Raw genomic sequence first — 16208 nt, 5'->3', positions numbered from 1 at the left:
ATTTGTTATAACAAAGCCTTGTTTTTTATAAATTAATTTTATTTTTATTTTTTTGGCTGTGTTGGGTCTTCGTTTCTGTGCGAGGACTTTCTCCAGTTGCGGCAAGCGGGGGCCACTCTTCATCGCGGTGCGCGGGCCTCTCACTATCGTGGCCTCTCTTGTTGCGGAGCACAGACTCCAGACGCGCAGGCTCAGTAATTGTGGCTCACGGGCCTAGTTGCTCTGCGGCATGTGGGATCTTCCCAGACCAGAGCTCGAACCCATGTCCCCTGCATTAGCAGGCAGATTCTCAACCACTGAGCCACCAGGGAAGCCCTAAAATACCGTCTTTTTAAAAGCTGTAAAATGATCTCCCATTTGTTTTCCATGAGAAGAATCACAATCGCAAGAATAAAACCCCGAAATGCACATAAAAGCAGCATATCCAAATGCACGCCAGAGCTTTTGTCACACAGAGTCAATTTCAAAGCAAGAGTCTGCTAACCAAAAGTGATTTTAGAAATCGAATCATTCCTTGAGTTTCTTGAAGAACATTAAAAGAGAGCCAATGCACAGGCCGCGGCAGTGCTTCCAGACCGCTTTCCTCTCGCCTCCAATTGTTGGTCATCCGGAAGAGCTTTGCTCGGTTTTCCTCACAGACCCCCCATCAGTCCCCAGCCCCTCACCCTCCAGCTCCCCCAGAGTCTGCTCCAAGGCCCTGTCCTCACCCCGCCCTCCCATCACACTCCCACCACAGCCTCTCTAAGCCTGCCTTGCCCTCCTCGCAAGCCTGCTTCCAGAATGCCCAGGAATATTCTGGAAAACATTTATCTTCTGCATACGAAGGAAGGGGTGAGCCAAAGGGATTTTTTTTTCCTTTTGCTGCATATGCAAAGCACTTTCACTCAAATGTCAGTTAAGTTGGAGAATTAATGCCAAGCTGAAGAGGACTTTTGAACTACCCACAAGTCCTTCACCTAGCACAAATGACCCCGGGAACAATACACCCATTTAATGGCTCCTGTGTGTGCACATTCCTTAGCGACTGTCTGTCTTAGTAGAAAAAAATATATATATGTATAAATATATATATGACTATATATAAATAATATATATAAGTATATATATTTAGAAGAGAAAGAGAGCAAATAAATATGATGAATGGAAAAGGAACACGTGCCTAATGAAAATAGAAAAAGAATTAGATAACTCCATGTCCTTGGCTAAGGTGTGCAAGTCCGTGTGTGTGTGTGTGTGTGTGTGTGTGTGTGTCTTCCAGCTAGTGTATATGTGTGTCTGTGGGGCTACTAAGTGAATGGCTGATCTTTTCACTTGGATTAGGGAAATAGAAACTCTCCTCTGTTTCACTAAATTAGCTCTGAGTGACCATATGTCTTTCTTTTTCCCTGAAGATTCAATCTTGAAAAACAGAAATTTCACATGGATAAATCCATTATGCAATTTTAATTAACCTCATAAAGATATAAAATAACTCAACTAAAAGACATATCTTTAGTGACAGCCAAATTAATATTTTAAGCTAAATTGAAGAATTTAGAACATTTCAAATCTTACATAATGCCTATTTTATAGCACTAAAGTCAGTAATGTCCCTACCTCTTGGCAGTAGTGAATTACACATATTAACAATAGTGCATTCTCCTCCTTCAAAACAGCACGGGCTTAAACCTTACATGGAGCCATCTGAACTCACCACAGTAAAACAAAATATATTTTGCATAATAAAGCTATATTTTGCATAGTAAAATACAGTGGATTTTTTTTAGTGTTAAAAAGATGAGCTCAAGCTTTCAAGACACTGCATATAAGAAAAGGCTATACAGGAATAATATGGTTCATGATGTTTGGGGTCAGTTTTGCAAAAGTGGTGCGGCAACTGCAGACAAATCTTACGAGGGAAATATGAATATAGAGTTCTCAATATCTAGCATAGAAGGGGTCTTAGAACATGATGGTAACTTCGTTGTCTCTTCTCAGATCAAGCGAAATGGTATTCAGATAATTTGGGACCCAAAATAAAGAGAATGGTTAAACAACAAGGACCTGCTGTAGAGCACAGGGAACTACATTCAATATCCTGAGATAAACCGTAATAGAAAAGAATATAAAAAATAATATAAATATATACATATATATACAATATGTATCTGAATCACTTTGCTGTACAGCAGAAGTGAACACAACATTGTAAATGAACTATACTTCAATTTAAAAGTTAAATAAATTAAAAAAAAAAAAGATGTAAGGGGATCTACTGGCCTAAACTGTAAACAGAAATGGACTCCTGGGCAAATAGAGAAGAAAGCAAAGTCAATCTTTTTTTGGTGGGGAAGAGGGGCTCTTTTATTTGCTGACCTGTTGTTTTTGTGACTCCCCTCCTCCCTCAACAAACTTCTTCCAAACTCCCCGGGGTATTACTGTTTTCATTCTACACGGGGCACCTCCACCTGGGTCTCCCTGGGAAAAGATGGTCCTCTCAATAACTCCCTATATTCCAAGACCTTTTCACTCTTCTATCCATCCAAATTTGCTATACCTCCTGGGCTTTATTTTTGCCCATTAAATATGTACTTCTGAGAACAACTTGGAGCATGTGTCTCCTCTGGATGGTCCTGGTCCAGCAGGGAGACATATTTAACAGAGGAAAACATGATGGTTATGAGCTCGATAGAAGATGCTGTAAGCAAGTGTGGGTATATTATTTGGTGAGAAGGTGGCGACCGTGAGTGCAGCTTGGACTATAAAATGTCCTGGAAACCCTGGACAAAGATTCTTGAAAACTCAGGTACTTTGGTGGCTGTCTCAACGCCATTGAGCAATAAAGTAGCGTATCCATTACGACTCTTAGTTGCAAGTGGCAGGTATGCAACTCATGTAACTAAAGTGACCAATGGCCCCTCTACTCAATAGGAGGAGGTGGTCTCAGGCTGTCCTGGACCCACGGCACAGACAGCACCTCCCAAATGCTGCTCAGATTTAATCTCCAGGTTCTTCCCTCTTGCAGCTCCTTCATTCCCATTTTGCTTATATCGATCTCAGGGAAAGAATCTAATTGGCTACTTTATGTCACGTAATTCATCCACAGCCCAATAAAAACAAAGTGCCATCCTGTAACTGGTCCAGGCAGAGTGGCATGTCCTTTCCTGCAGCCAGTGTTAATTATTGAGACATGGGTGGAGAAATCTTGGGCAACAGACAAGAGGTAAAAACAATAGCTAACACATTCCTCCACTGAAGGCATGCAGTAGATACATTGCTGGTTAGTGCTGGGTTTGGGGTTTAATCCTGCCCTTGAAAATGAAGGCAGAGAAGGCAGAAGAAGAGCATCCTTGTGAGATGGGAGGTTAGATGCACTGGGGATGCGGTTCTCGTGAATTCCTGTGTCAGATCTGCCTCCGCTATCCACTCACGCGTGTGGACATAGATGATCTCTGAACCACTTCCCAACTTGAATATTCTCTCTATAAGGCAATAATGAGAAACAAATTTGGCAAGTGCTGGAAGAAAGGGCCAGAAGAAGAAAGAGAAACGTGTGCTATGATGGATCAGACCGCCCCTCTGCTCTCTGCACTTTTCCTCGCTGTCCATCCTTTTTCTTTTCCTCACATTAAAAAAAAAAAAACTTAAACATAACTCTGCAAGTATTTTGGCAATCCAGGGATTTTAATCTGTGGCCATGGTCAGCCTTTCCTGTCACAACCATTTGCCCATAACATTCACTGACATGCCGCTCACTTTTTATCCGTGCATTTTTTTCCTCCTGTTTTGAAAAAGCAAATAGAAAGAGGTTGGGGCACATGAATTCGCTTCACACGGACATGGTCATAGAGTAGAGGTTTCCACTGCAATCCAATCTGCTGTGAAGGTTGAGCATCGAATCGTATTTCTGAGATGTTTCCGGTTCTCCAAGCTCCCTCTGAGGGGCACGGGATCACCCTGGGCTTCGAGGCAGACGAGTGGCCAACTCCCCCCACTCACTGGAGGTTTTGAAGCTGCTCTAAATCTCACTGTTCTCATGACAGTCGAAACGGTGGCTCTTCTGTCACAGGGGAGGTGTAAGGATGAAGCAAGACAGAATGTATGCAAATGTGTAATGAATAATAGAGAGCCAGACACATGTAGGATATTGCATGATGCATCTGTGGGTCAGTGGTGGTCCTTCCATAAAGTGGTTGATGGGAGAAGCACCACTGGACCAGTCTGATCTATCTCCGGGTGGCTTCAGATGTGACATCTAGAACCTACCTGTGCGTAAACCCCCATCCGGAGCACAGGTGTCTCAGGACACAGGCCCCTCTTATCACCATTATCAGGACTGGACATCATTTTTTCATGCCACTTTTCCTAATGACCCCACCAACCTCCTCTCTTCCCTTCAGATGAGGAAATGAGCCAGGCCCCTTGCCTAGACCACAATCACCCCAGAATTATCTGGTGAGCAGACGCTGCCCAGGTTCCTCTGTTATAGGAATGCCTCCTACACAGGCCATGGATGCTGCTTCCTGCCTTGATGCTTTTTTGAGTAAATGGATAAAAAAATAGTCTGGGCTATACAGGAGTAGGTGAGTGGGAGATAGAATGATAATTGAAATAATTAAAACTGTCATATATATATATATATATATATATACATATATATATACATATATATAATAAAAAAAATAAAATAATGCCATTTCCAGGAACATGGATGGACCTAGAGATTATCATACTAAGTGAGGTAAGTCGAAGACAAATATCATATGATATCGCTCATATGTGGAATCTAAAAAAACGGTACAAATGAACTTATTTACAAAACAAATAGATTCACAGACATAGAAAACAAATTTATGATTACCAAAGGGGAAAGGAGAGAGGGGTAAATTAGGAGTTTGGGATTAACAGATACACATTACTATATATAAAATAGACAACAAGGATCTACCGCATAGCACAGGGAATTATACTCAATATCTTGTAATAACCTACAATGGAAAAGAATCTAAAAAAGAATATATAAATATATATATATGTATAACTGAATCACTTTGCTGTACGCCTACAACTAACACAACATTGTAAATCAACTACATTTCAATAAACATTTTAATAAATAAATAAAAGTGATGATAAAAAAACAAAACAAAACAAAAAACCTGTCCATTATTGAATGTTTCCTATGGGCTAGGCATGCTGCTAGGTGCTTTACATACATTATTTCATGCTATCCTAACTGCAAAATTTTTAGATAGGTTGCATGACTAAACCAAGACGGAGGAAACCTCGACCTGCTGGTGAGTGGCAGAACCGGATCGGCCTGAGTCTACACTTGGTGCTCCTAACACACATGTCAGAACTCACTTCTCAAGTGTAGCAGGGAACAGGAGGCTGGGCTTCTCCGGGGAGGGTGTTAGGAATGCAGACACTCAGGCCTTACCCTGGACCTTATCCTGATGTTCAGTCTGAATCTGAAGATCATCCCCAGGGCATTCACCGGCAAGCTAAGATTTGAGAAACCCTATCTGTACTGGATTTCAATATAAGAGGAAGTGCATAAAGAAGGTCTGAGAAAGAGAAATTCTAGAAAAACCCTTTGAGGGCCTCAGGAAACCTAACAGTCATGATTTGGTACAATCAAATACATTCTGTTCAGCCACTGAGCTGTAGTATCACTAACTAAATGATGCTAAGTTCCTTTGAAACTTTTAATGTAACCATCAAAAAGAGCCAGCCCTCTTCTTGTAGAAAGGTATTGATCTATGCAGAAGAGAAAAAGTTTTTGAAAGGTTTGATTAAAAATGAAAGTTTTTAACAGAGAGGTAAAGAGACTGACAGTAACACCCACAGGGCTTGAATTAGTTAAAGGCTTTCACTCACCCTGTCTCTTTTTTTTTTTTTTTTTTTTTTAGGAGCATGTTGCTGAGAAAGAATAAAATGCAGAGAATAATGACTCTGGCAAGAGGCTCTTCTCGTTTATCGATTACCACCAGGACTGGATTTTTGGACGTGTGTCCTGGTAGACATTCAAACTGCCAAAAATGAAACTATGCATAATACACTGAGCAAAGAATGCTACCAAATTAAAACGGCAATAAACTTAGAATCAGTAAAACTAAAGTGCTTCTTTATATAGCATACTTTGTGTGTTGCGCAGAGCAGGGCAGTGAGATGATCGCTGACTTCGGAATAAAATACAAGAATCTGTCCCCACGGTGATTCATAGCCACGTACAAGCGAGCAAAAAATGCCTGGGACAACACCAGGAGTGAAAGTTTGACTCAATCTCCTATGAGGGCAGAAAAACAAGTTGCCAAATCAGGTAAAATGTTTTTCCAAATTTAATCCGCTCTACATCTGGAGTTTTTGGGTCCTTACCAGGAGGAAGCAAAGCTACGTTAGCTGGGATTAAAATCGATGACCAGCCACACTGTCTCTCTTGGTCCTAATCCCTCCTGAGTGAGGTGGGCTGTGGAGGAGGCCGCTGTAGAGGGAGGGAAGCCGGATGCTGGACAGCTGTGGACCAGCTGAAATCAAAGGGCGGCCTGAGGACTAGGAGTGGGGAGACTGGGGACCTGGTCAATTTTGAGCAGTGCTGGTTTTTTCTGGCCTGAAAAAGAGAAGGAAACAGCTGTGCGTTGAGCCTGGGTCCCTGTTTAAACCCCAGGACTGACCATAGCACATTGGTTCCCTAATGAAATCCAGAGTGGACACTTTTATACTGAGCATGCATGCTCTCTAATCTCCTGTCCAACAAATAAAAGTTCACATCAACATCTGGCCCTGATGAGAAGCCCAATACATCATTTACAAAAACGCAGGGATACTGTGAACATTGATTCAGCCGGTAAGAGGCTGCTTAATTTATTTATTTATTTTAACATCTTTATTGGAGTATAGTTGCTTTACAATGGTGTGTTAGATTCTGCTTTATAACAAAGTGAATCAGCTATACGTATACATATATCCCCATATCTCCTCCCTCTTGCGTATCCCTCCCACCCTCCCTATCCTACCCTTCTAGGAGGCTGCTTTAAAATCGCTCCCTAAACTGCAGCTGTATTTCGCATAGTCCTAACCCTCGAAAAGGAGGACTTTCATTCCTCTGTGATGATCCCAAATTTTTCTTGTCATGTGGACTTTGTTCTGCAGACAGAACAGTATTTCTCTAAAGGTTTTAATGTTATTAAGTGTGTGCTCTGCAAACACTCCATATTTAGGTTGTTTGCTTATTGTCTGTCACTTGTGAGTGGGGTAGCTGCTTGATTTGCTTAGGAGCCCCAGAGCGTGGGTCAGGAAGTGCCTTCTGGCAAACCCTGGGGCATTTAGACTTGCCTCTGTATTCGGTTTCTCACAGATCTGCAGGTCAGATGTCTGGGTTGGCTGGTATCTCGGCTCCGGGTCTCACAAGCTCAAAGTCCAAGGGTCCCCTGGGCTCCTATCTGAAGGCCCTGGAGAAGAATCTCCTTCCATGCCAATCAGGGTGTTGGCAGAATCCAGGTCCTTGCTGTAGGACTGAAGCCCCCTGCTTCCTTGCTGGCTGTCAGCTGGGCCTGCTCTGAGCTCCTAGAGGCCTTTCTCCGGTCCTTACTTGTGATCCCTTCAACTCAGAGCCAGTAACGATCCCTTGGATTCTGCCCACTCTTGGAATCTCCACGATTCCTCCTTCAGCCGCATCTGTCTGCTTCCAGCTGGAGAGAGGATTCTTCTTTTAAGGGCTCATGTCACTAGATGGAACCCACCTGAGAAATTCAGGATCATTTAATGATTTTAAGGTCCGTCATCTTGATTACATCTGTGAAGTCTCTTTTGTCATGTAATATAGCATACTCAGGTTCCAGGGATCAGGACATGGGCACTGGGGGCAGTGCCTACCCTAGTCTGCCTACCCTAGTCTCGGAATAAGGCCAGGTGATAACTTGCTACGCACAGCTAGTGCACCATGAAGACCAGGGTTACCTCTGGGTACCCCCTACCTCTGGGGCTGTCTTGAAAGGAAGAAAGATCTTCCAGCAAAAGTTCGTTTTTTCTGGGTCCGTTGTATTTTTAGAACTATAAATATTTTATCTTTAAAATAGCATAATAATAGCTTGCCTTTGTGTTTAATGCCATGCATCTATGCTCTGTATAATACTATGCATCTAATACTATGTGTTTATTTGTGTGTGTGTGTATTCTTTTCTTACCTTAAAATAACAAATCCAGTAGTTATATTACGAGTCTAGCTATTTAAATTAAAAACCTGAAATTTAGAAAAGGTAAATAACTAATCGAAGTTTTCATTGTAAATGTGTGTAGAGACAGCCCCTGAATGCAGGCAATCTGAATGCCAATATAGAGTTTACTATATCACATCAACTTGCACAGAAACGTTATTCATAGAAGCCATGATATAGTGAAGTCATATAAGATGAAGTTGTGGGAAACAATACCTCCTCATGTAGCTCGCCATGTTTTACCAACATACAAAAATTATAAGCCCCCCCCCCAATTTGGTAAAAATGGAAATAAATGAAATAATTTTAAAATGCCTGAAATGTTTTTCCATATTGTAAAGTTCAAACAATTTTTAAAAAGAAGGAGGAATTCTATACATTCTCTAAACTTTATCTGTTGAAACCATTTTTCTAAGTCTGTCAGGTAAAAATTTAATACCAAGTAGGAAACTTTTTTCTTGTTTTTTTCCTTTTTTCTCTTTAAAAAAAATGTCTGCCTTAATTGACAGAGAAGGGATGTGAAATCTAGTTCATGGGTATTTCTCTGTAACTGCTCAGCCTCCAAATGTCAGATTAAAATACTGATAAATGAAGAAACCCATCTTGGCTACTCCAGAGGCCCTGAGGAAAGGAAATAGTCTCTGACACAATCTGACCAAAGGTACCCCAAACAAGCATTTGCGCACAGAATTTGTTTTGAATGAGGTTTCTTAATTTTCAAAGATCTTTATAGTCATTAATTTTTTTAAATCTTTCCTAATGCGAAAATGTAAATTAGATGCATTTATTTTTAAGAGAGCATAAAACCTTCTTGGTTAAGTATCCAGTGAGTAGCTGATACAGGATTAGAAATTTGTTATTGACAGTAATTAGTTCTGTATAAAAGATTCCACATAAAATGTGTTGAGAGTCAAAACTCATATTGAGGGGAAAACCTAATAACACAAGAATAAGAGCATATGATTTCCAAACCATTTTCAGGTTAAATGAAACCGCTTCCTGAAAGTCTTTCATTCCTCTGATTAATATCATAAAATAGTAAGAACCAGAGTAATATGAGCTCTAGCTAATTATAATTTTAAATAATTAAAATAAAATAAAATGTAACTAATAATAATTAGTTTAAAATAACTTTGCGGGCTTCCCTGGTGGCGCAGTGGTTGAGAGTCTGCCTGCCAATTCAGGGGACACGGGTTCGAGCCCTGGTCTGGGAGGATCCCGCATGCCGCGGAGCAACTAGGCCCGTGAGCCACAACTACTGAGCCTGCGCGTCTGGAGCCTGTGCTCCTCAACAAGAGAGACCGCGATAGTGAGAGGCCCGCGCACCGCGATGAAGAGTGGACCCCACTCGCTGGAACTGGGGAGGGCCCTCGCACAGAAACGAAGACCCAACACACCCAAAAATAAATAAATAAATTAATTAAAAAAAAAAAAACTTTGCAGTGAAACTGGCAGGGTTTGGGATAAGGAGGAAGAAAGAAGGGTGAGGAGATTAGGAAAAGAATAGGAACAGAGCTACCTAATTCAGCACCAAACCCTCAAAGTCAGTCTGCACCTGGAAAGAAAGCACATAAAAAACAAAATGTAAAATTGTCTCTGATGACAATTTTAAGCGAAATAAATATAGAAGAAAAAAACTTTTCTTCAAACAATCCGACATGACTCAGGCAGAGAAGAAATGCTGATTTGAATTCCAGTGCGTATTTCTTTTACTAAAGGATGTGGTCTGCTTAATCTATTTCAACTACTTTCTGGGGGAAAATGACAGTCCTTGGAGGTGAAAGAACAAACCTGTCTTGGGCTGTAGGTCTTCGGATCTCCACGTCAATGCTCGTTCCATGGCACCAGATGAGGAGAAAGCAAGTGTGATAAACGACATGGCATGCAGTAAGAAACAAGCAAGAAAACACTTGTATTTAAAATAAAAGAATCCAGCGGTTGTCCTGAAAATCCTTTCCCTCTAATTCCTACTCTCTTGACGGATCTCCTTTTCAATCAATAGTACAAGTTTCTCAATAAAAAGCAATCAACATACATTCATTGAACATCTCCTATGACTAAAATACACTCCACATTCTTTCAGCAACACAAACGAAGTACCGGTCCAACCCTTAACAACAAAAAAGCATCATTCTGATGACTACTGAGATTCCAGAAGACTGACAGTGCCATGCAGTCTGATATTGAATGGCATTTTCTATGACTGTTGTTGTTAAAAATATCTTTTTAGGGGCTTCCCTGGTGGCGCAGTGGTTGAGAGTCTGCCTGCTAATGCAGGGGACACGGGTTCAAGCCCTGGTCTGGGAAGATCCCACATGCCGTGGAGCAGCTGGGCCCGTGAGCCGCAATTGCTGAGCCTGCGCGTCTGGAGCCTGTGCTCCACAACAAAAGAGGCCGCGATAGTGAGAGGCCCGCGCACCGCGATGAAGAGTGGCCCCCACATGCCACAACTAGAGAAAGCCCTCGCACAGAAATGAAGACCTAACACAGCCATAAATAAATAAATTAATTAATTTAAAAATATATATCTTTTTAAAAACTTTTACTTTATAAGAGTAATATTTTGGAATATATCAATTTTTAAAAAAAGACATAAATTGATCCTTGAACAAAACGGGGATTAATAATTTATAGTCAGCCCTCTGTATCCAAGGTTCCACTGCATTCTCGGATTCAGTTAACCACAGGCCATATAGTACTATAGTATTTACTACTGAAACGTATTCACAGGTCAGTGGACCTGCACAATTCAGACCCACATTGTTCAAGGGTCAACTGTATTTTTTCTTTCCCCTTGAGTTCCTAAAGCCACTGTGAAAGATAAGAACCGCTAACAGATTAGAGATTCTCATGTGTGCACACGTACGCATGCACGTATACATAATGCAATCCAATGTAGGTATATGTACATGTTTACTCATATATATGTAGTATACGTACATAAAATATATCTACAAAATGGCTACAGATTATCTTATTGAGTACATATTTATCATAGAAACTATCTTATCCAACTCTCATTTAACTAACCCACCAACACCCTTTCCCTTTGCAAACCACTCCAGCATCCACTACCCACCTATTGATAACTTGCCGATTGTAGGTTTGGTCTCCACTCTTCCACACCATCATCTGTCTACCGAGTTAGCTGTGTTTGTTACCAATGCAAATTGTATCTGTTAGTATAATTATGTAGTTTAATTATGTGTAATATAAACTAATCAAATATAAGTATGAAAAGAAAGAAATATATTTCTACAAAAGCACAATTTAATACTTTGGGAAGATTCTATTAAGATGATTACAAAAAGAAAACGAAAATAGAAGTTAAGAATGAAGTGAGACAATTGGAAAGGAGTAAAAGATTGTGGCAGAGATCTATAATCTAGGATTCCGTGTTCATTCTGTTTCACGCGTCATATTTTTCTGGTCAGGTTTAGTTATGTACATTCTGACTAAAACAACTTCTAGCCAACAGCCCTGAGATCTCCCTGACTTAAAGTCACACAACAGTGTGCCTTGCTTACATGACCTGCCCATCTTGGGTTGTAAGGGACTCTGTTTCATGCTGTCATCACTCAGTGTCCTGGATTGTTGAAGCACCATCATAGGCAAAATGTACTTTCACCAGGTGAAAGAAAACAGGAGGAAAAATGTCAACACTGGTTGCTAAGTACTGCTCCTTAGAACTGACAAACTTCACTTCCACTCACAATACACTGGACAAAGAAAGTCACACGGACAAATCTAATGGCAATATGGACATACAATTCTTCCTTCTGCCCCAAAGGAGAGGGCAACCAATTCTGGTGAACGAAAACAATAAAGCTTGCCGAGTAAGTACAATCTGGAAGCTGTAGATAAAGCTTTAAGGATAGATTTATACAAAAGTATGTTACGTGGCTCCAGTCCATATTCAAAGGAACAGGCTCGGCTCACATCTTTTGCCACTTTCTTTACATATTTCTTGGTTAGTTAGAATTTATCCTCTAGTATCTGCTCATGGAAAATATATTGCTCATGGGAGATATATTTCATGTATTCATGTCTACATCTAAAAATACTTTTCTGCTGCCTTTCTATTTAAAAGACAGTTTGGCTTAGTAGGAAATTCTTGAGTCTCTATTTTCCTGAGGACATTATAGGCAAAGTTCTAGTAACTTTCATTACCAAATATTGTAGTAGGAAACTATTTAGCTACCCTTAGTTTTCTTCTTTGTAGGTGACTTAATTTTCTGTCTGTATACTCTAAAGATTTTTAATGCTCATGAATTTATGGGGATACAGCTCATATTTGAGCATTACTTAAATTGTTTTCTCATACATAGAGCATGCTTTCCATGTATACAGTCTAGTTATCTTTTATTTAGGGACAGTTTTCTTAAATAATATCTATAAATGACCTATCCACTATTTTTTTCTTTTTGTGTCTTTGGAAATACTAATTATGCATATGCTGTATTTTAAATTCAATTTATTTAAAATTAAAAAAAAAACAATTTACCAATTTCTTCCACCTTCTACACCCGGCTTCTGGCAACCACCAATCTATTCTCTGTATCTATGAGTTTGTTTGTTTGTTTGCTTTTCAGATTTGATGTATAAGAGAGATTATACAGTATTTGCCTTTTCATGTTTTATTTATTTTACTTAGCATGATACCCTTGAGGTCCATTCATGTTGTTACAAATGGCAAGATTTTATTCTTTTTATGGCTGTATAATATTCATATATATATATATACATGCACACATATCTATCTATCTATCTATCTATAGATATATATCACAATTTCTTTATCCACTCGTCCACTGAAGGATACTTAGGTTTTTTCCATGTCTTGGCTATTGCAAATAATGCTGCAATGAACATGGGGTGCAAATATCTTTTTGAGTTAATGTCTTCATTTTCTTTGGATAAATACCCAGAAGTACAATTGCTGGATCATATGATAGTCTTATTTTGAATTTTTTGAGGAACCTCCATACTGTTTACCACAGTGGCTGCACAAATTTACATTCCCACCAATAGTGTACAAGGATTCCCTTTTCTCCACATCCTAGCCAACATTTGCTATTTCTTATCTTTTTTATAATAGTCATTCTAACAGGTGTGGAGTGATATCTCATTTGGTTTTGATTTCCATTTCTGTGATGATTAATGACGTTGAGCATTTTTTCACATACCTCTTGGCCATCTGTACGTCTTCTTTGGAAAAATGTCTATTCAGATCCTCTGCCCATTTTTTAATTGGATTGTTTGGGTTTGTTTTTTTTTTTCTCTATTGAGTTGTATGAGTTATCTATATATTTTGAATATTATCCCCTTATCAGATTGTAATCTTGGTTTTTAACTTTGGTAAGTTATTTAACTGCTTTTGTTTTATCCTTGTAAATGTGTTTAATAATGGTACCTACCTACTCCATAGGGCTGCAGTGAGAGTGAGGATAGTGTATGTAAAATGCTTACAATAGTTCCAGGCACATATAAGCATTATGTAAGTATTTGCTGATAATGTTATTTTCTTTATATCATCCACTGAGCTCTTTACTGCGTTTCCAGCAATATTACTTTTCCAGTTTGCTGCTTCCAATGTGGTCTTCATTCTTACTTATTTTGCTATTCAACATATTTTGTGAACACTGCCAACTTACGTTTTATCTCCTTTTGTGGTCTTGCCGTTACTTCTTTCAGCTTTGCTATGAGATGTGCTTTATAGAAGTCCGTGATTCATTTTCTTTTAGTATTTTTACATAAATCACTTTTTCCCCTTCCCTTTTATTTTTGAGTGAGGTGACTTCTTCTAGAGGAAGCTATTAGCAAGAGCTTTATGTGATGGAACATCATAGGCCTCTCCAGCCCAGAGGAATGTGTCTGATTGTAAACAAATGGCAAAGTAGTTAGTGCTGTAGTTGTTTGGTAGAAGAAAATGGTGAATTCCCAATTTTGTGAGAGATTTGGAATTTTATTGTTTCCTGGAAGAACGGGTAGACCTATGAAAGTAGATATGACTGGTTAGGAGACACGGTTGATGGGGAGGGAATTGAAACAAGAGACCACACCATAAGCCAAGGTAGCAAAATGGTAAAGGATGTTGTGAGTTTAAAGAATGTGGGATGAGTCCGATGACTCACTGGAAACCCACTGTGGCTCACACACCATGCATTTTCCCCACAATATACTCAAGAAATATATTAGTATCTCCAAGAATTATTTATCTTATAAAATCACAGCAATTTTTGGCAGTGATGAGAGCAGGGGAATTCTTCAGGCATCTTCCCAAATGTGTTGTTTCATGCTGGAGCAGATGTAAGTGCAGGTGAGTCTTTTCTCAGTCAAAGTCATAGTTCTTATAACAGGTGATTTTTAAAAATCTTTTGATTTTCCATAAGATATTGGCACATTTAATTTAATAAAGTCTTTATTTTTAGACTTATTTGGTGTGTTATGCACTAGACAGATATTATATAGTTTTGTATCTTGAAGGTAAGGGTCTTTCATAAAATATATCATGAAGAAAAGATTACAAAACCATTTGTGACATGACCATCCTATATATTAGCATTTAGTTCACTGTAGCCATGTGTATATCAGACATAATTTTTATTAGGATGAAAAATCAATGAAGGCAAAGATGTTGTTTGTTTTATTCAGCTAGAACCTGGAAATGTGCACATAGCTTATTGACAGCACTGACAATTTCTTCATCCGAAAACTAAACACAAAATAAGTGACAATATGTGCAAATTTTGTATACATGAAATAGGTACTTTGAAAATTTGTAATAAAATTACAAATGGAATTTTAAAAGAGTCATAGTAAATTATGAAGTTGTATAAGACCATCAAGCCAACCAGTGTGACCCCAAACATATTTACTGCTCACCTAGATGGACAGCACCCAGTCATACTTTTCAAGATCAAATGAATACTTTTGTAGAAAAATACATATATATACAGGATGGGTTTTATTCACTATTCTTCCTTTTCTGTTTCATTCCACAAATATTTACTGATTACTATTCCAAAAATATATACAAAAGAATATGCTATGGTCCCTGGTGACAAGATAATCAACTTCTAGAGGGTAAGATGAGCACATAAATAATGAATGACAATAAAAAGAGATGAGGTTAAAAATCAAGACATATATCAAGGGTTACGGGAACATGGAGAAAATCTGGGCTAACCTTGGGTAAAAGTGTCACTAGGAAGCCTGGTTTGAGTAGGGGTTTAACGATGGGTAAGAAGCCATGTGGCAGAGAAGGGCCTTCCAGGCTAAGAGATTAAATTACGTGAATTCAAAACAAAGTGAGCAGTGAAAGCAGCTCTTTTGCCCCTTTCCTGTTTGTCCATTTCTGTCCATCTCTAATCTTGAAAGAACCTAATTATAGGAATGAGATGATTGGGCAATTTAACCTAATTCCTGACATATGCTCTCCTGAATGCACACCATGCCTTGCCTAACCTGTTGATGCCTTTCCTAGATTAAAAGAAGTAAAAATGAAGAATTAAGTAGTTAAAGAATGACTAGCTCTCTACCCCCAAGAGCCCCCTTAGCAATCCTGCAGGCAGGTCACGTGGCAAGATAACAGCTGAAGAGAGAGTCAGCCAGTCTGCATGCAATGGAGAAGGATGCAGAATCCAACCTCCTACCTCGATGATTCACTGAGATTCTCTCCCCTCCCCACCACCATTTTTTCCTTGAAAAACTGTCATGGTAGAGCAGAATCTTTGGAGTTGGTCTTGGGACACGAGTCCACCTTCTCCCCAGATTGCCGGCTTTTCTGATTAAAACATCTTTCCTTTCTCCTGACACTTGCCTCTTGATTATTGGCTTCTGAGCAGCGAGCAGCCGAACCTGAGTTTAGTCACAAGAACACTGTGCCCTAGACACAGTGAAAACTTGGGTAAGACTTGGTCATGGGATATGAAAGAGGGACTGAGAGGAGGGTACCTCTCTGAAAACAGTGTGTCACTCAAGAAGTATTTATTTGACTAATGAGAGTTTAAA

This window comes from Balaenoptera acutorostrata, chromosome 18 (assembly GCF_949987535.1).
Source record: "Balaenoptera acutorostrata chromosome 18, mBalAcu1.1, whole genome shotgun sequence".
In the NCBI taxonomy this organism is placed as follows: Eukaryota; Metazoa; Chordata; class Mammalia; order Artiodactyla; family Balaenopteridae; genus Balaenoptera; species Balaenoptera acutorostrata.
Note: the sequence above shows the minus strand (reverse complement) of the source record.